The 22,969-nt window shown below is 37.0% G+C and overlaps 1 long non-coding RNA gene across 5 annotated transcripts in view; it reads left to right on the top strand.

The window, feature by feature from the left end:
- Positions 1-22,969, top strand: part of LOC148001449 (uncharacterized) — a 195,627-nt gene that overhangs the window by 17,331 nt on the left and 155,327 nt on the right. For 3 of the 5 annotated variants that reach the window (XR_015637134.1, XR_015637136.1, XR_015637137.1), the window contains 2 exons: positions 6,055-6,263; positions 7,219-7,321. This is a non-coding gene — a long non-coding RNA (uncharacterized LOC148001449). Of the gene's footprint in view, positions 1-6,054; positions 7,068-7,218; positions 7,322-22,969 lie in introns of those variants that run through there. The other 2 variants (XR_015637135.1, XR_015637133.1) reach the window with 2 other exon arrangements.

Below are 22,969 nucleotides of genomic sequence, written 5' to 3'. Positions count from 1 at the left end.
ATTCCTAGGTGGGGAAGTCTCTGAATGATCATTTCTTCAGTCCCTTCTTCACTCTTTGTCCCTATATTTCCTCCCATAATTTATCCTCTCTTCTAAGAAGGAATAAAGCATTCACATTTTGTTCTTCCTTCTTCTTTGGCTTGATATGATCTGTCAATTTTTTTCTTAGATATTCCAAGCTTTTGGGCTAATATCCACTTAGCAGTGAATGCATACCATGTGTGTTCTTTTGTGACTGTGTTACCTTACTCAGGATGATATTTTCTAGTTCTATCCATTTGTCTTCTTATGTCATGTTTGGTCAGAATTTCTGGAAGGACTACTCTTTTCTGAAAGGAAATGGAGGAATAGATCTGAGTGAGGGACTGGGAGGAATAGAATTAGGAGAAACTGCAGTTGGGATGTATTTTAAACAAAAAAAAATAAATTAAAAAATTATTGGGCTACAAAAATAGGAAGGTATTCTTAAAAAGAAGAAACACCAGGAATAATAAATATTTTTAAAAGTGTTCCTCATACTTAGATGCTAGAAAAATATAAGTTAAATATACTTTGAGATTTTATCTTACCTTAATCAGAATGGCTGCCTTGAAGGAAACAACTTATAAAAAAAACTGGTGAGGATGTTGTGAAAGAGAAACTTTTATACATGATTAGTAGGATTAAAAACTGGTGCAACCACTTTGGAAATAAGTCAAAGTTTCTCAACTAAAGACAGAGCTACCAGGTGATTGAGCTGTACTACTCCTGAATGTTTATCCATAGGACTCTGTATCTTACATCAGAGATATTTGCACATCCGTCTTCACTGATGTTCTATTACAATAGCTAGATAGGGAACTAATCTCGATATCTACCAACTGATGAATGGAATATTATAAATAAACAATAAACTTCTATTTAGCTATAAAGACATGAAATTACAAAATTTGTGGAAAAATAGGTGGAATTAGAAAGTATAGAGTGAGTTTACATAGGTCAAGAAATAGAAATTCCACATGATTTCTCACATATGTAGGTATCTTTGCATCTTTAGATCGATGCTTACCTTTGAATTACTGTAGAAACAATGGAAATAGAAATGGACCATGTAGGTATATATCATAAAAAATTTGTGTGTGGGATACTATGAGTAGCAATGTTTAAGGAAGGAAAAATTGAGTCAGTAACATGATTCTCAGCATTTCTAATGGTCACAGAAGAGAATTTGCATGTACTCCGCTGGATAATACAAGTCACAAAACCAGGGGTAACCATACAAGTTGTTAGTCAGGAAGGTCTTATAGTCTCCCAGAAAACACAGGCTACAGCAGACTATTTTCATTGCCTTTAGTCACTCATCTGAACTAGATATAAAACTCTACCACTAAAACAACACACACACTGGTTGCAGGACATAAAGAAATCTATGTGATAATGACCTAGAAAGTCCTTGGAGACTAACTGTAGGCTTAATTTTTTTAAAACCTAATTTATTTAGGGTTCTTAAAATGCTTCAATCTCTCTTCTAGTCCTCCAACCAGAGGAAGGGGAATAAGAAGGTTAATAAGAAGGTGTAGATATATTTTGTAGTAACTCTTTGGAACCATTCTAGTTCTTGTTGCCAGGATACTAGTAGTTCAGTTCAATATCAAGCACTAAATAGGAACCAGTAGCAGTAGCAGAATCCAGTAAAAATAGCAAGGCCCTACTGAATTGGCATGAGGTGGTGGAAATGGCAAGAATCAGCCTGAATACAAAGAGAAGTTATTTGGCACATTTCTCTCTGTGAAGTGAAGAGTAGTGAAGACCAGTGAAGACCAGTGAAGACCAGTGAAGACCAGTGAAGAAGCAAAGTGTTGCATGGTATAGTAATGCAAGTGTGTCCTATTCCTGTGTGGGGGCTCTATTTATATTCTTTCTAAACATCACATGCCCTCTCCCATGTCTATTTTCAGCAAAATATTGCATGCCCTCCTACAGGACAGCTTCCAGCAAAAACGTCACATGACATATCTAAGTTGTTAAAGAAACCAGAAATTTCCACTTCTACTTACTTTCTTAATTCCAGGAAGTAGATAGTAATCTCTGCAAGGAGATTGAGGGGGAAGAGTTATCAATGGTCTTATCTTCTCTGCTGTAATGAGTCTGCTAAGGAGAATTTGCCCCCTGCTACAACAGTAAAATAATCCTTATTGAGGTTTCCAACTCCATAATAGTTTCTGATTGAATTTGAGGCCCACTTCACAGGAAATAATTCAAGCTTTGTTCTGTAAACTTAAAAGCCCATGGCTAGGTACATTCTAGGTGGTACAGGTAAACATACTACTATTGTTTTGCTGAATAGTCATGCGATTTTCCATAGAAAAGTCGCGCTCCATTTTTGTCAGAGAAGCTTATTTTTTAATTAATGGTAGTGAATGCTAAGACCCATGGTAGCTTAAGATGCTTAGAATAAGTGATTGCCGAGCATCTAATCCTAAACATAGCATATGTATCAGCATCTCCAAGGCTCACGGAACATTTTGGAAGGGACGAGAAAGAATATGTGCAATACTACCTTCAAAATATGACATGGCTATTGTAGCTTATAGCAATGGAGGTTGATTGTACAAGTGTAGGCCTGTCCTTATTTACTCATTGATAAGAGTGGGATGTGGAAGAGGCTCATGGGTCTCTACCTCTCCACAGGAAATTGTGTTTTAGCAATCACTGGGTCCCTCATAGCTTAATACCCATGTCCATACTTAATATTCCATACAAACTAAAGAGATCACGAAAAGAAAACAAAAGCAAAACATGAATGTGGGAAGGGACTTTTAGAAAGAGGAGAATTGATGAGGATAGGAGTAGATAAAAAAGGGTAAGACGAGTATAGTTAGAATGTATTGTCTAAATTATGACATTGTTCAATAACAATTTAATTAGGAAAAACCCTATAGTGATTGAAACTCACTGAAGTAAAATAATAAAATAAAATAAAATAAAACTCAGAGACAATCTGGGGCTCAGGTCTTCTTTCCACCAGGCAAGAACGAATCATACTCTCTCAGTTAAATTTAAAGAGATTCTAGTCTTTGTCTCGTGGATTTCTTTAAATCGTAATGTTATCACAGGCCATAGTCTTGGTGGAGAGCATATTCGCAGTCATTCCCCTTCATGTTTATTCAAATTACAAATCCATTACCCTCATCTATTTTTGTGACTCAATTTAGCTTAAAACACAGGGAAACTCTACAGTGAGTTTAAGAAGTGATGTACCTAGTCTCACCAACACTTGTATTTTTAAGATAATGATATTAAGTCTTCCAGTGGTTTTGGAAGTCATTTTTAAGCCCAAGTATGGAATAAGAACTAGATAAAGCAAGAAAACAAATAATCGGAAAGAAACAGTTCTCATCAACTTGAGTCCAGAGGGACTTAACTACTCTCCAAACTGAAAAGAATGAACTTTCTTTCTTTAAAACAATATTTCATTTTTTAAGATTATAATATATTTGTATCAATTTCCTTTCCTTTTCCTCCCTCCAGACCCTCCTCTGTATCTTCCCTTGCTGCCTTTCAAGTTCATGGACTCTGTTTCCTTAATTGTTACATATCTATCATGGGGCCTCATGCTTACAGAAAGAACTATTAAAACAAAAATAAGGAACGCTGAGACCAGAAGAAATAGTCTTCCCTGTGGAAGAGAATGTCAATTAATTATCCAGTGCCAAATAAACTTGTTTTCTTTTTATTCACGATTTGAAAAACTTTGTTGTGGAAGCATTGGAAAGTAAATATATATGGACTGTAAAGAAATCACAATATAGAGGAGCAAAGGAACTATCCATGGTAGAGGGGAAAAGCTTTCTAAAGATATCAGGATGCAATTTTGTGAACTAGAGAAACATATCACACAGAGGTAGAAAAAATAGAGTATATGCTACTCAAAATAAAATATTATTTTCTTCATGTTAGAAAAGATGGGGCCAAAGAAGATCTAAAATCTATACTTCTATCTATTTTAGAGGTATAGTCAATGAAAAGAAAGTAAACGTGAGTCAAGGATGAGAGTATTTTGAAATTACTGGAAGTAGATGCTGACTAATTACAATGTAATTTCCTTAGTCCAATGTAGATTAACATGCCTGGGTGTTTCATTTCAATTTTAAAAAGAAAGTCCAAAGGTTAAAAATTAAATAAGCAATAAAGAAATTCAGCCATGATGTCTGTTGGCCACATAAGAAATAGGATCTTGTGGAGAACAATGAGGAAAGGAACAAGAGACACAATGCTACCCCATCAGCTGTAAAAGCCTCTAGAGCTTATGAAGAGATTGCTACTCAGGGAAGGCAGATTCTGGATTTCGCAATAGAGAATAACTTCAAGACAAGTCAGTGTGGAACTAATTAAGAACAGTTTTCCCCATTGTAAAAGTATCTTTTATTCACCAGATGTAATAGTCGTCTTGGAGGATTACTGCTGTATAAGCTCATACTTTCTATTTCTTTCTGAATTCTGGCTGGCTGGTTCAATTCAGCTATTCTGGCTCAAAATGCCTCTTCAAGCTGATTAATTCCAACTGGTTTCTCTTGGGTTTTGACTGAATTACTTTGCTTGGCCTCAGACTAACTCTGGCAATCTTTTCTAATCGTCTAGCTCCTTCTCATGCCCTGGCTTGTTCTGTTTTCACCTGCAACCTGTCTATGTGAAACTGTCCCTGTAAAACTGTAAAACTGCCTCTTATTTCTCTGTCTCCATCTCTCTATGTCTCTCTTTGTTTCTCTCTATCTCTCTGTCACTCTCTCTGTCTCTCTTTCTCTTCACTGTTCTCTTAAGTACTGTCTTTCCTGTCTGTTCACGTGAGTTGGGCATATCATACTTCTGACTCATTCTGTCAAATCCTTCTCTGGTTGTTTTCTTTGTCTGACTCTCAATTAGATGCCACTTTCAAATTTGATTGTGTAGTTTTACAAACTACCTTTATCTTCATTGTATTGTATTAAAGTTGTGAACTAAGTGAGTGTCTGTATGACAGCCAGAGGGGGAAAAAAGGTGTGTTATTCCAGCTGCATCTCACAGACACAGAAAGAAGGTCTCTGGACCTTACTGGAGAAGCCATGTTGTTGTTAAAATTGTTCTAGACCTATCAATAAAAACAGAGCTTTCACTCCAAAGGAAGACAGATTATTCTGGATCAGATATACAGGTGAGTGGTAAAATGTGTATTAAAGGACAAAACTTATGCAAAGCTAAGTTAGTTTAGATTCTTGATGAATAAATATTTCAACTATTCATAGTTAAGAAATTATAGTTATTCAACCAGTCTTAAAACATTCATCATAGATGAGGTTTTTTTACAAGAAAATTCAGGGTACAAATTTCAACATGGGGGGGAGAGAGAGAGAGAGAGAAAGAGAGAGAGAGAGAGAGAGAGAGAGAGAGAGAGAGAGAGAGAGAGATATCTTAGGAAAAAATGATGCTAAATACCCAAGACATGGATTGAAGCTTGTTCATAGAAAGAGTTATTCTTAGGTTCCTAACAGTCACATATTTATAGTTTTAAAGGCCATTGAAATTCTATTGTTCAAAGGGTTTCTAACAAATGTACTTTTTCTATTGGTAAATGAAACCAAAGGCAGATTCTGAAGAGCACATGACAAGATTATGGGCTAACAAAAATACCCAAAGTAGCTAGATACAGGAAGGTTTATAAACCCAGAACTTGAACTGAAGCACCTTGATTAATAATCAGAAGAATGAAACTCTACATCAGATTCTTGGTCCTAATAGGAGATTTGATATCCTAAGTCGCCCAGAAGGTCATTAGTAGATGAAACTATGTTAATCTGAGTCCTAAGTCTAATTAAAAATTATAGTCATAGATGAGGCTTTCTGCCAAAGAACCATATCATCACTGAGTAAAACACATGTCCAAACCACCTAAACAAGACAGTGTCCCACATAGAAATCATGTAAATCCAACCTAAATTCTTGATTGATAGAACAATCCTTTTATGCATTGTCCACTTTCATGCATTGATCATTTGCTCTGCTCTGTAATGACATCTACCTATCTTTTTCTTCAACTAGGTCATGACCCAATGAAGTCTTAATTGCAGTTGCATGGAAGAACAATAAAAGTTTTCTGAATGGAACAAGCAAATGACACAAATCGTACTGGTACTGTTGCTCAGTAGATAAAAGCTTTTACCATGCAACTGTGGCAGTCTAAGTTTCCCCCCCAAGCCTCCTGGTGGAAGAAAAGACCTCACTCCTGAAAACTGTCTTGTAACCTCCCAGTAAGTTGTGGCATTCTCATGGCCCTCACACTATACTTATATACATGATATATACATACACATGTAATAATAATAAACAAATGACCTTTGGAAAGAAATAAATTGAAGATCAAACACAGGTGTTTGATCAAACTAAGGTGTTTCCGGAGTGTTTGCCCCATGTAACATGAGTTAGCTTCTCTACTTTGCTCAACACGTTACATACTCACTTCAATGGTTACATCCTTAGCAGCAGTGATACAAAGGAACATAACTAGAAACGGCTTCACCAGATTGAAGACCAGTGTTTGGTATGCATTGTAGTGACATTATTACATGAAGAGCTTTCTGCTTGTATGGAAAATAATGGTTCAATTACCAAAAAAAAGCAGAAAGAAGGAAAAAAAACTAAAACCATCTAATATTTTCCAAGTGTCATTCTTCAGCATGTAATTAATTACTATATCTCTAGATTTTATTCTATTAAATGTCTAATTTGAAAACTTGTTCTTCCAAGCACTGATGCCAGTATTATTTTAAAAATAAAAATCACTAAATGGAAATTGGCTTAGGACTAGAGTTGAAGAATTTCCAATAATTTTAAAACTATTTCTAAACATATATCTGCCATTTAGTATTTTGTATTTATTCAAAGTAATCTTCTATTGATTAAACTATTTTCAAAATACTCGAAAATAACTTGTATTCCAAAGTATTAAATATTTAACCAAGACTTAATTCTTTATGGACAAAAACCATATCCATCACACTAGTATGTAAACTTGATTTTGTATTTAATAAATGATGAAATCACATGTTTGGTTTAAAATAATTTTTTATGATTTATTACCTAGAAAGAATCAATATATATATATATATATATATTATGCATCAGTATAACTGGGTTAGCATAAATATTTCTAGGTCAAATAGAGGTAATGGATAAAAACTTAAGAAATCTTAATCTTCTCTACAGCTTCTTTTTTAAATTGTTTCCATGGATATCACAAAGATATGGGATCCCAGAGGAAGCCAGACAAATGAAATCATGAAAGTCATGAGTATGCAAAGGTTACAAGGTAGTGAAAACATATGTTTTATCTTAAACAATTGCTTTAATATTCTTTATGAGATTATCAGAAATTGAGAAAATCAGAAAAATATAAAACTAACAGTTTATATCTGGTAAAAGAGTAAGGTTAAACCCAAAAATCATATGTAGTTATGTCTTAGGCATTATTGGTTCTTACTTGAAATATTTTCTGTAGTTAGTTTTAGAGTTTTGATAGTTTTGTTGTTAGTTATTTTGATAGTTATTTTGAAATTCTAGCCTCTACCTATGGAGGAAAGCCCTGATTATGGTATGTGAAAGAGAGGGGTTTTCCAAGGCAATCTGATCCAGAAAGTGTTCCTAAACAGAAAACTGTTGTGGTTCCCGCCAAACTGCAAATGCAATGATGTGATTTTTGTCTAATCAGATTTGACTATCACAGCTGTCACAGAGTCAATGCCCTATAAATGCAGTCTCTGTTCAGAACAAATACTAACCAGTCAAGACTGTCTTCATTTGTATAACTGGAATTAACTGATTACAGTGACATACATAACTGCCTCATCTTAACTGAATAAGAACTGCTCTAGGAAACCATCATCATTAAATTCTATAGGCATTTGTTTCCCTTTAATGCCACAGTTACTGAATCTTCTTCAGTATAGCTAGTAAACATGTTCCTTGTTCTCTTTTTTATTTAAAAGATGACTCTTTACCTTCTGCCTAAGCCATCCTCTGCTCAGTTTGTAAGAATCTTGACCAAACACAGGTATGAGGGGTTTCTTTTCTTTCTCATGCTCCATTATTTTCCTTCTCTTTCTAGTCTACTTTGGTCCGGTTAATAAGTGTGAAAAGTTATTTCACAAAATCCAACACTTACTCTTTGTGAAAATATTGAGAAATTAGAAATAGAAGAGTTTATTTTTTGACTTAAGAACTCTACAGCAATCTACAGCTAATACCATATATAATGAAAATAAGCTAGATATTTTTCAACTAAATTTGTACAATGAAAAAGTACAGCTGTTTTCACTGTTATTCAACATTTCCCTAGAGTAACAGTAAAATAATCTAAGAAAGGAAAGAAAGCAGCAAGAATGTAGAATGGGTAGGGAAAAAAAAGACAAATAAAGCAGAGAAAGATGAGAGGGAGTGCCTTTAGTTAGTGCTGTGAATTCTTCACAGGCATGATATACTTCTTGAGAAAAGCTTTCCCAAAGGAGCCTTGAAACTTATTTTAGATTAATTGAAATAGTTTTGTAACTGTTGATGCTATGAAGTACAAGACTGTAAATTTACAAGAAGTTTTGATAGAACTGTTACGTAGAATAAGATTGCACACATTTTTAGGAAAAGAAAGCCAGAATTGTCATTTTTAAAAATATTGTATCAATTTCACATGTAAACATAATACATGCTAATAATTCCTACTCCCTAACTTCTCACTCCCTTCTACACTCTCTAATCCCTTCTTCTCTACAAGTCTTTCTTTCACATTCACGTCTATTAATTTGCCTTGTGGCTGTCTTAGTGTCGTAGTTAGGGTTTTACTGCTGTTAACAGACACCATGGCCAAGGCAAGTCTTATAAAAGACAACATTTCATTGGATCTGGCTTACAGGTTCAGAGGTTCAGTCCATTATCATCAATTCTGGAACATAGCAGCATCCAGGCAAGAATGGTGCACGAGTAGCCAAGATTTCTACATCTTCATCTGAAAGCTGCTAGTAAAAGACTGACTTCCAGTCAGTTAAGGAAAGCCTACAACAACAGTGAAATGCCTACTCCATGAAGGCCACACCTCCTAATCCTGGCACTCCCTTAGCTAAGCATATACAAACCATCACATTCTATTCCCTGGCCCCCATAGGCTTGTCCAAACATATGAGTCTATGGGGGCCATACCTAAACATAGCACAATAAAAAAGTTTCATTTACTCCAACTTCTAAAGTCTCCATAGTCTATAGTAGTCTCAACATGGTTAAAATTCCAAAGTTCAAAGTCTAGTCTGAGATTCATCCAATCACTTAACTGTAATTCCTAAAGCAAGACAGGAAACCAACTTGGACAATGTCCAATCTCTGCATCTCCATGTCTGATGTCAAAGTGGCCTTCAGATTTCCAACTCTTTTTTTGTCTCTGTTGACTACAAGAAACGTCTTTCTCCTCGGCTGGTTCTACTCCCTGTTAGCAGCTTTGCTCAGCAGATAATCCATGACTCTGGCATCTTGAATATCTAGCACCCACACATCTTCTGGACTCCTCCATAGGGCTGCCATCACTTCTCCAGCTCTGTCCTCAATATCACTCTAAGCTCAGGTTGATCTACTCCACTGCCATGCTGTTCTTGGTGGTCATCCCATGATACTGGCATTGCTAATGTGCTAGGGTCTTCCATAGCTGCAACTAGACTTCACCAATATCCTCTCAAAGGCTCTCTTATGGTGCCAAGCCTCAACTCCTCTGCATGACCCCTACAGTCCTGGGCTGTCAACTGCAATTAAGGCTGCTCTTTCACTAATGGCCTTCCATGGCCTCTCACAGTGCCAAGTCTCAGCTGTTCTTCGTGACCTCTTCATGCCTTCACAACCAGTACCACCTAGGTGACTCCTACATATTACTCAGTAGAGCCACAGCATGGCATACAACCTTGGCTTTCTCTAGAATACAGCTTCTTTGTGCTCTCACAAAATGTGTGTTCAGAAAACACTTTTCAGAAGATTTCATCTCAGTGATGCTGGTCTCTTTTTAGTCACTGCTACTTTCTTGCCTTTAGCTAACTAGTAGTCCAGTAGTCCCTTTTCCTCTTGACTATAAAGAAAGGGCCAAATGATCAGACCTGCCGAGTTCTGCTGGTTGCTGCGGCTAGAACATGGCACCCTTGTTCTATTACACTATCATTAGATTTCTGTTTTCTGTCTCCTTCACTGCCTAAGCTTAGCTGTCCTGGAAGTTGCTCTGTAGACTGACTTTGAACTCAGAGATCTGCATGCCCGTCTCCTAAGCACTGGAATTAAAGGTGTGTACTATCGTGCCTGGATTTAAAGTTTTTCGTCGCCTAGAATTTGCTTTCTTCTAGGCTGGTCTTGAACTCAAAAGAGATCTGCTTGTTTTTGCCTCCTGGGATTAAAAGCTTGTACTACCACTCCTGGATCTAAATTTAGCTGGGTGGGGTCTTGACCTGAGGTCATTACTGCCTTAATTCAATATGATATCCTTGAACACAGGATTTACTTTCAATTCACTTCTTGGGGCCCCTTTAATAGTGGAACCATATATTTTATATTTTTCCTTTCTCAATTTGCTATGCTTGTTTAAAATGCTTTTCCTGAGACCTGACTGGAGAATAAAGTCTATGATGGGCATTTCTGAGACTTCTTTTATCAATGCAATTAATCTGAGTCACTTCACCTTAGCCTTAGGCAGACTCTTCAGACAAGGACAAGAATTAGTCATATTCTTCACCAAAATACCACAAAAGCAGTTTCTAGTACACTTTGAAATTCTCACCTGAAAAGTCTGAGGTCAGTTTGCCCAATTTAAGTAACTCTCAGTAATGAAGTCTTCCATGTTTTTCCTATGATAGCCCGTATTTAAAGCATCCCATGCCTTCCAAATCCAAAGTTCCCAAATCCACATTCTTCCAAACAAAAGCATGGGCAGGCCTATCACAGCAATACCCCAGTCTCTGGTACCAACTCCTATCTTAGTTAGAGCTTTAGTGCTGTGAACAGACACCATGACCAAGGCAAGTCTTATAAAAGATAACTTTTCATTGGGCCTGGCTTACAGTTTCAGAGGTTCAGTCCATTACATCAAGGTAGGAACATAGTAGCATCCAGACAAGCATAGTGCAGGAGGAGCCAAGAGTTCTACATCTTCATCTGAAGGCTACTAGTGGAAGTCTGACTTCCAGTCAGCTAAGGTGAGGGTCCTAAGCACATGCCAACAGTGACACATCTACTCTAACAGGGGCAAACCTCTTAATAGTGGCATTCCCTGAACTAAGCATTTACAAACCATCACATTTAGTTAGGATTTTAGTACTGTGAACAGACACTATGACCAAGACAAGTCTTACAAAGGACACCATTTCACTGGGACTGGCTTACAGGTTCAGAGGTTCAGTCCAGTATCATCAAGGTAGGATCATGGCAGCATCCAGGCAGGCATGATACAGGAGGAGGTGTGAATTCTAAATCTCCATCTGAAGACTGCTAGCAGAATATTGGCTCCCAGGCAACTAGAACAATGGTATCAAAGCTCATAGCCATCCCTTCCAGCTGGTCCTTTCTGATGGGATAGACTGCTAGTTAGTCTGCTCCCTTGAACACCACATCCTGAAACACCCCAGGAGATCTGCTGCACTCAGTGCATTTGACACCACAGACTGAGACATCCTAGAAAATCTACTGCATACATTGAACCCCACACAAAAATAGTGGGTGACTTCAATACCCCATTCTCACTAATGGACAGGTCAATGAAACAGAAATTAAACAGAGTCACAATGAAACTAATAGTAGTTATGGACCAAATGGATTTAGCAGATATCTACAGAATATTTCACCCTAAAACAAAAGAATACTCCTCTCAGCATGTCATGGTACCTTCTCCAATATCAACCATATAATTGGTCACAAAACAAGCCTTGACAGATACAAGACAATTGAAATAATCACAGACATTCTATCAGACATTCTATTCATTCACCGTGGCCTAATGCTGGTTCTCAATAGCAGCAAAACCAGCAGAAAACCCACATGCGTGTGGAAATTTAACAGTTCTCTTCTAAAATGATAATTTGGTCAAGGAAGAAATAAAGAAAAAATTAAAGACTTCCTGGAATTTAATGAACATGTTGACACATCACAGCCAAACTTGTGAGACACAATAAGTGCTAAGAGAAAAATTCATAGCACTAAGTGTCCTGGTAAGGAAACAGGAGAGATCTTACACTAGCAACTTAACAACACACCTAAGAGCTCTAGAACAAAAAGAAACAAACTCCCAACAGGAGTAGATCATAGGACATAGTAAAACTCAGGGCAGAAATCAACCAAATAGAAACAACAACAACAAAAAAAAATACAAAGAACCAACAAAATCAAAAGCTGGTTCTTTGAAAGAATCAACAAAATAGATTAACCCTAACCAAACTAACTAAAGGGCCAAGAGGCAGAAAGCACATTAAAAAATCAGAAACGTAAAGGGAGACATATCAGCAGAAATGGAGGAAATTTGAAAAACCATCAGATCTTACTACGAAAGCCTATACTCAACAAAACTGGGAAATCTAGATGAAATGGATGACTTTCTAGACAGATAACACATATCAAAGTTAAATCAAGAGGAGGTTAATTATCTAAACAGCCCCATATCACCAAAGGAAATAGAAGAAGTCATTAAAAACCTCCCAACCAAATACATACATACATACATACATACATACATACATACATACATACATACAGAAAGCAAACCCAGGGCCAGACAGATTTAATGCATAACTCTATCAGACCTTCAAATAAGACATAATACCAATATTCCTCAAACTATTCCATAAAATAGAAACAGAAGGAACAGTACCTAATCCTTTCTATAAAGCTACAATTACTCTGATACTTAAGCCCAACAAAGGACCCCACAAGAACCCAACCAAAAAACAAAAAAAAAAACAAAAAAACAAATAGAACTTCAGAGCAATTTTGCTTATGAATATCAATGCAAAAATATTCAATAAAATTCTTGCAAACTGAATCCAAGAACACATCAAATCCATCCTTCACCATGATCAAACAGGCTCCATCCCAGGGATGCAAGGTTGCTTCAATATATGACAATCCATTAGTGCAATCCACTATATAAAGAGACTCAAAGAAAAAAGTCACATCATCATCTCTTAGATGCAGAAAAAGCACTTGACAACAGACAATACCCATTCATGTTAAAAGTATTGGAGTGATCAGGAATTCAAGGCCCATACCTAAACATAATAAAAGCAATTTACTGTAAACCAACAGCTAATATCAAATTAAATGGAGAGGTACTTAAAGCAATCCCACTAAAATCGGGGAAAATACAAGGATGCCCACTCTCCCCTTATCTTTTCAATATAGTACTTGAAGTGCTAGCTAGAGCAATAAGACGACAAAAAGAGATCAAGAGGAATTAAATTGGCAAAGAAGAAATAAAGGTATCACTATTTGCAGATGATATGATAGTATATATAAGTGACTCCAAAAATTCTACCAGAGAACTTCAGCAAGTACCAGCTGATAAACAACTTCAGCCAAGTGGCCAGATATAAAATTAACTCAAATAAATCAGTAGCCTTCCCTTATATAAAGGATAAACAAGCCGAAAAAGAAATTAGGAAAGCAACTCCCTTCACAATAGCCACAAATAATATATAAAATATTTTGGGTAACTCTAACCAAACAAGTGAAAAATTCATATAACAATAACTCCAAGTCTCTCAAGAAAGAAATGGAAGATCTCAGGAAATGGAGAGATCTCCAATGCTCATATACTGTCAGAGTTCACATAGTAAAAATGGTCATACTACCAAAGGCAATCTACAGATTGAATGCAATCCCCTTCAAAAATCCCAACACAATTCCTCAAAGACATGGAAAGTGCAATTCTCAAATTCATCTGAATAAGCAAAACAAAACAACACCCAGAATAGCAAAAAAAAAAAAAATCTTAACAGTAAAAGAACTGGTGGGGGAAACACCATCCCTGACCTCAAGCTATGCTACAGAGCAATAACAATAAAACCTGCATATTGGTACAGAGACCAACACACTGATCAATGGAATAGAATTGAATCTCCTGAAATAAAACCACACATTTGTGTAACTTGATCATTGACAAAGAAGGCAGAGAAGATGTACAATGGAAACAAACAAACAAACAAACAAACACCAAAAAGCATCTTCAATAAATGGTGCTGGTCAAACTGGCTGTTTGTATGTAGAATATTGAAAATAAATTCATATTTGTCACTTCTAACAAAGCTCATGTCCAAGGGGATCAAGATGCTCAACATAAAACCAGATACACTGAATCTAATAGAAGAGAATATGGGAAAGAGCCTTGAACTCATTAGCACAGAGGGACATTTCCTAAACAGACTCCAATGGCTCGTGCTCTAAGATCAAGAGTTGATAAATGGTACCTCATGAAACTGAAAAGCTTCTGTAAGGCAAAGGACATAGTCAATAAGACAAATTGACAACCCCACAGATTGGAAAAAAAGAAAAATCTTCACTAATCCCTCATCTGGTAGAGGGCTGATGTCCAAAATATTAGCCAGAAGAACTCAAGAAGCTAACCACCAAAACAACAAAACACAAACAAAACATGGAGTACAGAACTAAAATGAGAATTCACAACAGAGGAATCTCAAATGGCTGAGATGCACCTAAAGAAATATTCGAAGTCCTTAATGATTAGAGAAATGCAAACCAAAACAACCCTGAGATTCCACCCGCCTTACACCACTCAGAATGGCTAAGATCATAAACTCAGGTGACAATACATGTTGTTATGGATGTGGAGAAAGAAGAACACTCCTCCATTGCTGGTGGGATTATATTTTGGTACTCTGGAAATAAACCTGGAGATTCCTCAGAAAATTGAAAATAGATCTAACTGAAGTCCCAGCAATACCACTCTTTAAAATATACCCAAAAGATGCCCCAGCAGGCCACATGGGCATGTGTTTCATTATATTCATAGTGGCCTTATTTGTGATAGCCAGAAGTTGGAAACAACCCAGATGTCCCATGACAGAAGAATGGATACAGAAAATATGGTTCATTTACATGATGGAATACTACTCAGATATTAAGAACAAGAACATCTTGAGTTTTGCAAGCAAATGGATAGAATTAGAAAATATCATCCTGAGGGAGGTAACTCAGACCCAAAAGGACATGCATGGTGTGTACTCACTAATAAGTGGATATTAGTAAAAAAAAAAAGTACAGAACACTCAATATATAGTTCACAGAATTGAGAAAGATCAACAAACTGAATGACCCAAGTGAGGATGCCTCAGTCCCAATTGGGAGGGAGAAGAAAACAATGACAAGAGGGGTTAGAGGGAACTGTGAGGGAAAGGGACTGAGGGATGGGGGAATAGCAGAATATGATCTGGTATTGGGTTTGGGAAAAGGACTGAACCCAGCAGAAAGATTGGAAAGAGGCAACCTCAGGAGGTAGGAGGTTAGGGGACCCTCCAGACTGTACCAGAGACTGGTAGGTGACAGACTCTCAGGACTCACAGGGAGGGACCTTAGATGAAATGCCCTACAGTGGGGAAAGGGAACTTGTAGAGCCCACCTCCAGCAGAAAGACAAGGCATCAAGTAAGTCATGGGATTCCCATCCCACCATCAAAACTTTGACCCATATTTGTTCCTATTTGAAATAACTGCAGGGGTTGTAATGGAGAGAAACCTGAGGAAAGGGAGGTCCAGCGACAGGTCCAAAGTGGGACACATCTTAAGGGGAGGTCCCAAGGCCTGACACTATTACTGATCCCATGTTGCACTCAATAAATAAATAAATAAATAAAAGACCTATCTTGTTTGTACTCCAAAAGACCAAGAAGCAGCTGAAAGAGTCAGATGAAGACATTTGTACACAGCCAGTGGACAGAACAACCACTCGACTTGAACCTTAGGCAGAAAAGGAGTGTATCAACATATTTAACCATCACTTATTCTAAGCATGTAAGAGCTACAGCCATAGCCTCTGAATTCACCACTTTTAATATAGCCAGGGTCTGATGGTCTCCTCAGAGCTGTTATACTGGTCTTTTAGTGATATCTAAGAAAGAAATTCACTGCAATTTTGCAAACTAGGTGTAAAAATTAAAACAACAACAACAACAATCACAACAGACAAAGAGGTTGTGAATAAAGCTGAACCCAAAGACACATGCTAAATTGTCCAACTGATATGAGTTGCCCAAGTCCATGAAGTGACAACTGTTCACCAATGCATGTTCACTTGAACAACCTTAATTAACCTCATTGGGTCAGTGAACTAATAAACTATCAAGTTAATAAATAAATGAACAAATAAAAAATGATGGTAGTTTTCTGAGTTAAAAATGAGTTTCTGATATCTTGGGTTTCTTCTCACTTTTTTTTTTCCTGTTTCTGCTTTGACCTGAATTAGAGTTTTTGTTTCCTTTTTCCATTTTTATAATGAAGATAATAGGTCATAATTGTGAAGTACTTTCTAATTCACAAAAGAGAATTATTTATTCACTTCTCTAGTACAGTTCCACTCAAGTTCTCTTGGAAAACAGCTTCTTGATATTATTCTTTCTGAAATTTGGTGAACATTCCCATCCAACTTTAGAGACTCAACTCCATGAAGGCTTCTGTCTTGTAAATCATAAATAGATCCCATCAACCCCTTACTTTGAATCTCGATGACATAATTTTAAAAATGGAATTTTACTCTATCGTTGAAATTATTTTATTAACTAATTAATCAATTAATTTACAGCTAAAATGCTGCTCCCCATCCTAGTGCCTCCCTAACTCTGTCTCTCCCCCCACTCCCCTCAGCTTCTCAGTTGAAAGAGTGAGATCTCCCAGGTTATCCTTGACTGTAGTACATCAAGTGTCTGCCAGATTAGGCACACATTGTCTGCCACTGAGGCCAGACAGGCAGTCATAAAGATTGAGTTTGATGTCTGGTACATGTGTGTGGGGGCAGGACAGGGGACTCGGATTCCAGGTTCCAGGTTGTGTATCTTCTTTAGTTGGTAGCTCAGATCCTGACAACTCCCTGGGGTGCAGGTTTGTTGACTTTATTGGTCTTCCCATGGGATTCCCATCTACTTCTGGGCCTTTATTCCTTCCTGAACTCTTCCACAAGTGTTTCTGACCTCAGCCTAATGTTTAATTGTATCTGGTTTTGTTTCAGTCCATTGCTGGGTAGAGTCTCTCTGAGGACAATTATGCTAGGTTCTTGTCTGCTAGCACAACAGAGTACCATTAATAATGTCAGAGATTGGTGCTTGCTCATGGTATGGGTTTTAAGTTGAGTCAGTTATAGGATGGTCTTTCCTTTGGTCTCTGCTCCATCCCTACATTTTTTTTAGACTGGACAAATTTGGGGTTGCAAAAAAACCTAGGTGGGTTGTTGTCCCTATCCTTGCACTGGGGTGTTGGGCCCTACCTTAGGGTGTTTCCCTTCCCCCTCGCTGAGCCTTTTAGCCTGCTATATCAAGAAGTTTTTTACACCCTTGGCAGCTGCTCTTGGCCCCTGATTTGGAGCCGGGGACTTTCTATGGCACCCTTCCTCCCCACCAAGCCTTCCACCTTATTGTTGTTAAGAAGTTGTTTATGCCCCTGATTGGGCCCGGGACTTTCCACCACACAGACTTTTCCTGTTTTCCTGGTTGGGGATTTTCACCTGCCTCCTTGTTTTTCCACAGCGTTTGCCTCTGGTATATAAGGAGATCTCAGTAAAGCCTTGGTGGCACTCTCTGAAAACAGGTGACCCATGTACATGTTTTCTTTCAATCCTGCAGACCAACGCCTGATATTCACACCCTGGTGGTGCAGGCGCCTTCACTGGGGTCCTGCTTGGCTACAATAGGTGGCCTCTTCAGCTTCATTGTTCTCCACTGTTAGGCACCTCTGCTTAAGTCACCCACCTGGGAGCCTTCCTTTTCCAAAGTCTCTGGAACTATCTAGAGATTATCCCCTCCCCTTAACCCCAGGCAGCTGCAGATTTCCATTCTTTTTTTTTTTTTTTTCTGGTCTTCTGGGCTTCTCTCAAGTCCCTCTCACAATTAATACTGTGCCTCCCCATTCATCTTCGTCTCTCTTTCCCCCAGTTTTCACCCTGCCTCTGATTCCTGTAACTATTTTTCCCCTTCTAAGTGTGATTCAACCATCCTTACTTGGGTCTTCGTTTTTATTTATCTTTTGGTCTGTGAAGTGCATCATGGGTAATCTGTGTTTTCCAGCTTATCAGTGAGTACATATCATACCTGTTCTTTTGGGTCTGGGTCACCTCATTCAGGATATTTTCTAGTTTTCCATTTGTCTACGTCATGTAAATGACGACATTCATTCTTTAGTTAAGGGACATCTGGGATGTTTCCAGTTTCTGGCTATTACAAATAAGCTGCTATGAGCACAGTAGAGCTCATGTCTTTGGGGTATGGTAGAGAATCTTTTGGTTGTTTGCCCAGAAGCAGTATAGTTAGGTCTTCAGGTAGAACTGTTTCCAATTTTCTAAGAAAACAACAGATTGATTTCCAGAGTGGTTGTGAAAGTTTGCAGTCCCACTATCAATAGAGGAATGTTCCCCCTTTCCTACATGCTCATTGGCACTCGATGTCCTTTAAGTTTTGATCTTAACCATTCTAATGGTTGTAAGGTAGAATCTCAGAGTCATTTTGATTTCCCCATGCCTAAAGATGTTGAGCATTTTTTTTAGTATGCAAAGGCAAAAAGCATTTATTCTCCAGAAATTACTAGCACACAGAGATCTCCATCCACCAAAATGGAGATGCCTAGTTAGCTTACAGATTCACTTTTTAAAAATTGGATAATTTATGTATTTACATTTCTTTTTTTCCTTCCATCTTTATTAAATTGTAAATTTCTTATTTACATTTCAATTGTTATTCCCTTTCCCAGTTTCCAGGCCCTAGCCCCTCCCCCTCCCTTTCTTTATGGGTGTTCCCCTCCCAATCCGCCTCCCATTACGTCTCTCCACCCAAGAATCCCATTCACTGGGGGTTCAGTCTTGGCAGGACCAAGGGCTTCCCCTTCCACTGGTGCCCTTAGTAGGCTATTCATTGCTACTTATGCAGGTCGAGCCCAGTGTTGGTCCATGTATAGTCGTTCTTATAGAGCTTCTCAGCCATTCCAGTTTCTTTTGTTGAGAATTCTCTATTTAGTTCTGGGCCCTATTTTTTAATTGAGTTATTTAGTTTGTTGGAGTTAAACTTCTTGAGTTCTTTAAATATCTTGGATATTAGCCCTCTGTTGGACCATGCATTTTTTATTACTACTGTTCTATAGCTTGAGGTCTGGGATGATTATTCCTCCAAAGTTTCTTTTATTGTTCATAATTGGTTTTGTTTCTCCTATGAAATTCAGAACTTCTGTTCCAAGGTCTGTTTAAAACTGTATTGGAAACTGAGTGGGAATTGTATTTAATCTGTAGGTTGCTTTAGATAAGATGGCCATTTTCACTATGTTAATTCTTCTGATTCATGAGCATGGTAAATCTTTCCATATTCTAATATCTTCTTCAATTTCTTTCTTCAGGGACTTGAAATTCTTATACACAACTTTTGCTCATTTGGTTAGAGTTACACCTAGATATTTTATATTATTTGTGGCTATTATAAGAGTATTGTTTTTAATAATAGTTTTTTCTGCCCACTTATCATTTGTATAAAGGAGGGATACTGATTTCTTTGATTTAATTTTGTATCCAGCCCCTTTGTTCAAGTTGTTTAGCAGGTGAAGGATTTCTCTGCTACAATTTTCACCTATGTTCAGTCTGAGAATAGTGATACCATTATCTTTTCCTTTCTAATTAATCTCCATTACTGTCTTATTGCTTTAGCTAGAACTTCAAAAACTATATTGAGTAAATAATAGGAGAGTGGGCAGCCTTGTCCTGTCTCTAATTTTAATGAAATTGCATTAAGTTTATCTCCTTTTAATTTATGTTGGCCATCAGCTTGCTGTATATTGCTTTTGTTATATTTAGATATGGGCCTTGAATCCCTGATATCTACAAGGCATTTAACAATGAAAAGGTGTTGGATTTTGTCAAAAGATCACTAATGAGATAATTTTGTGATTTTTGTCTTTCCATTTGTTTACATAGTATATTACATTGATCGATTTTCATATATTGAACCAATTCCCACATCCCTGGAATAAAGTCCATTTGATTGTGGTGAATGTTGTTTCTGATGTGTTCTTGGATACAGTTTGCAAGAATTTGGTTGCATATTTTTGTATTGATACTCATAAGTGAAATTGGTCTGAAATTCTCTTTTTTGAGTTTTTCTGTGGTTTAAGTATCAGGGTAACTATGGTCTCATACTATGAATTAGATAGTGTTCCTTATCTTTCTATTTTATGGAATACTTTGAAGAGTATTCATATTGGCTTTCATTGAAGGTCTGGTAGAATTCTGCATTAAAACCATCTAGCCCTTGACTTTTTGTTGTTGTTGTTGAGAGATTTTAATGACTGCTTCTATTTCCCTATGTGTTATGGGACTGTTTTTGATAGTCTACCTGATCTTGATTTAACTTTGGTATGTGATATCTATCTAGAGACTTCATTTAGATTGTCCAGCTTTGTGGAGTATAGAATTTTGAAGTATGACATAATGATTTTTTTTTATTTCCTCCGTTTCTGTTGCGATGTCTCCCTTTTCATTTCTGATGTTTTTAAGTTGGATACTGTCTCTGTGCCTTTTTGGTAGTTTAGTTAAGGATTTGTCTATTTTGGTAATTTCTTCAAAGGATCAGCTCATAGTTTTGTTCCTTCTTTGTATTTTTCTTTGTTTCTAATTGATTGACTTCAGCCTTGAATTGATCTATTGCCTCCTGTTAACTCCTTTTGGGTGTATTTGCTTCTTTTTGTTTCAGGTATACTGTTAAGTTGTTTAGGATGAGAGCTCTCCAATTTCTTTATGAAGACACTTGGTACTGTGAACTTTGCTTTTAGCACTGCTTTCATTGTCTTCCATAAGTTTGGGTATGCTGTGTCTTTATTTCCATTAAGTTTTAGAAAGTTTTTAATGTCTTTTATCATTTCTTCCCTGACAAAGTTAACATTGAATAGAGAGTTGTTTCGTTTCCATGAGCATGTAGGCTTTCTGTTGTCCTTAATTGTTGAATTCAAGCTTTAATTCATTGTGATCTGACAGGATGCAAGGGATTATTCCAATCTTCTTGTACATGTTGAAGCTTGCTTTGTTGCCTGATTGTATGGTGAATTTTGGAGAATGTTCCATGAAGTGCTGATAAGAAGGTATATTTTTTTTCTTCTGGGGTAAAATGTTCTGTAGATATCTGCTAAATCCTTTATTTATAACATCTGTTCTTTTTCTGTTTTAATGACCTGTTCATTAGTGATGGTTGGTGAAGGTCCCTACAATTATTGTGTTGGATTCAATGTATGATTTTAGCTTTAGTAAAGTTACTTGTATGGATGCATGTGCCATTGAATTTGGAACATAGATTTCCAGTATTGAGATGTCATTATTGTGGGTTCTTTTCTTGATGAGTATGAAGTATCTTCCCCATCTCTTTTGATAACATTTGGTTAAATATCTATTTTACTATAATGGTTACTTCATCTTGTTTCTTGGGACTGTTTACTTGTAAAACCTTTTTTGAGACCTTTACTCTGAGGTAGTTTATATCTTTGTTGCTGAGGTATGTTTCTTGAATGCAGCAGAATGATGGATCCTATTTATGTATTCAGTCTGTTAGCCTGTGGCTTTTTTATTGTAGAATTGAGTCCATTGATGTTGAGAGATATTAATGGACAATGATTGTTAGTTCCTGTTATTTTGATGTTGAAGGTGTTACTGAGTGTGTGTGATTCTCTTCATTTGGTTTTACTGTGGGGTATTTAATTTCTTATGTGTAGTTACCCTCCTTGTATTAGAGCTTCCTTCTATAATTCTCTATAGGGCTGAAAGATTTTGTTTAAATTTGAGTTTGTCATGGAATATCTTGATTTTTCCATTTATGGTGATTGAAAGTTTTTGTTGGATATAATATCCTAGGCTGGCATTTGTCTCTTAGGGTCTGCTAGACATCTATCCAGGATCTTTTGTCTTTTAAAATCTCCATTGAGAAGTCAGGTATAATTCTGATAGGTCTGCCTTTCTATGTTACTTGGTCTTTTTCCCCTGCAGCTTTTAATATTCTTTCTTTGTTCTATAAATTTAGTGCTTGATTATTATGTCATGGGAAGATTTTTTTTTGTAAAATCTGTTCAGTGATCTCAAATCTTCTTGTACATTTAGCCCCCACCCCCACCCCCTCTCTCATATTAGGAAAGTTTCCTTCAGTCATTTTGTTGAAGATGTCTTCTGGCCCTTTGACCTGGGAATCGTCACCCTCTTATATTCCTATTATTCTTGGGTTTGGTCTTTTCATTGTGTCCCAAATTTCCTGAATGGTTTGAGTTGCAAGCTTTTTATACTTTGTATTTTCTTTGACTGATATGTTGTTATCTTGGATGCTATCTTCTATGCCGGAGACTCTCTCCTCTATCTATTGTATTATATAGGTAAGGCTTGCATCTGTAGCTCCTAATCTTTTCCCAGGGTCTTGCATCTCCAGTGTTGACTCCTTTTGTGATTTTCTTATTGTTTCTATTTCCATTTTTAGGTCTTGGACTGGGTTGTTCAATTCCTTCACATGTTTGATTTTATTCTCCTGTATTTCTTTAAGGGATTTATTTATATCCTTCTTAAAGGATATGCATGGTATGTACTCACCGATAAGTGGGTATTATCCAAAAAGTACAGAATGATACATCACACAAGTCTGTTTAACAAGAAGAAAAGCCCAAGTGAGGATGCTTCAATCCAACTTAGAAGATAGAACAAGATAATCATGGGAGCCAGAGGGAGGGAGGGA

Source organism: Rattus norvegicus, chromosome 14, assembly GCF_021556685.1.
Source record: "Rattus norvegicus strain SHRSP/BbbUtx chromosome 14, alternate assembly SHRSP_T2T, whole genome shotgun sequence".
Taxonomy (NCBI): Eukaryota; Metazoa; Chordata; class Mammalia; order Rodentia; family Muridae; genus Rattus; species Rattus norvegicus.
The sequence above is the reverse complement of the archived record's forward strand: the minus strand, read 5'-3'. Positions and strand labels throughout refer to the sequence as shown.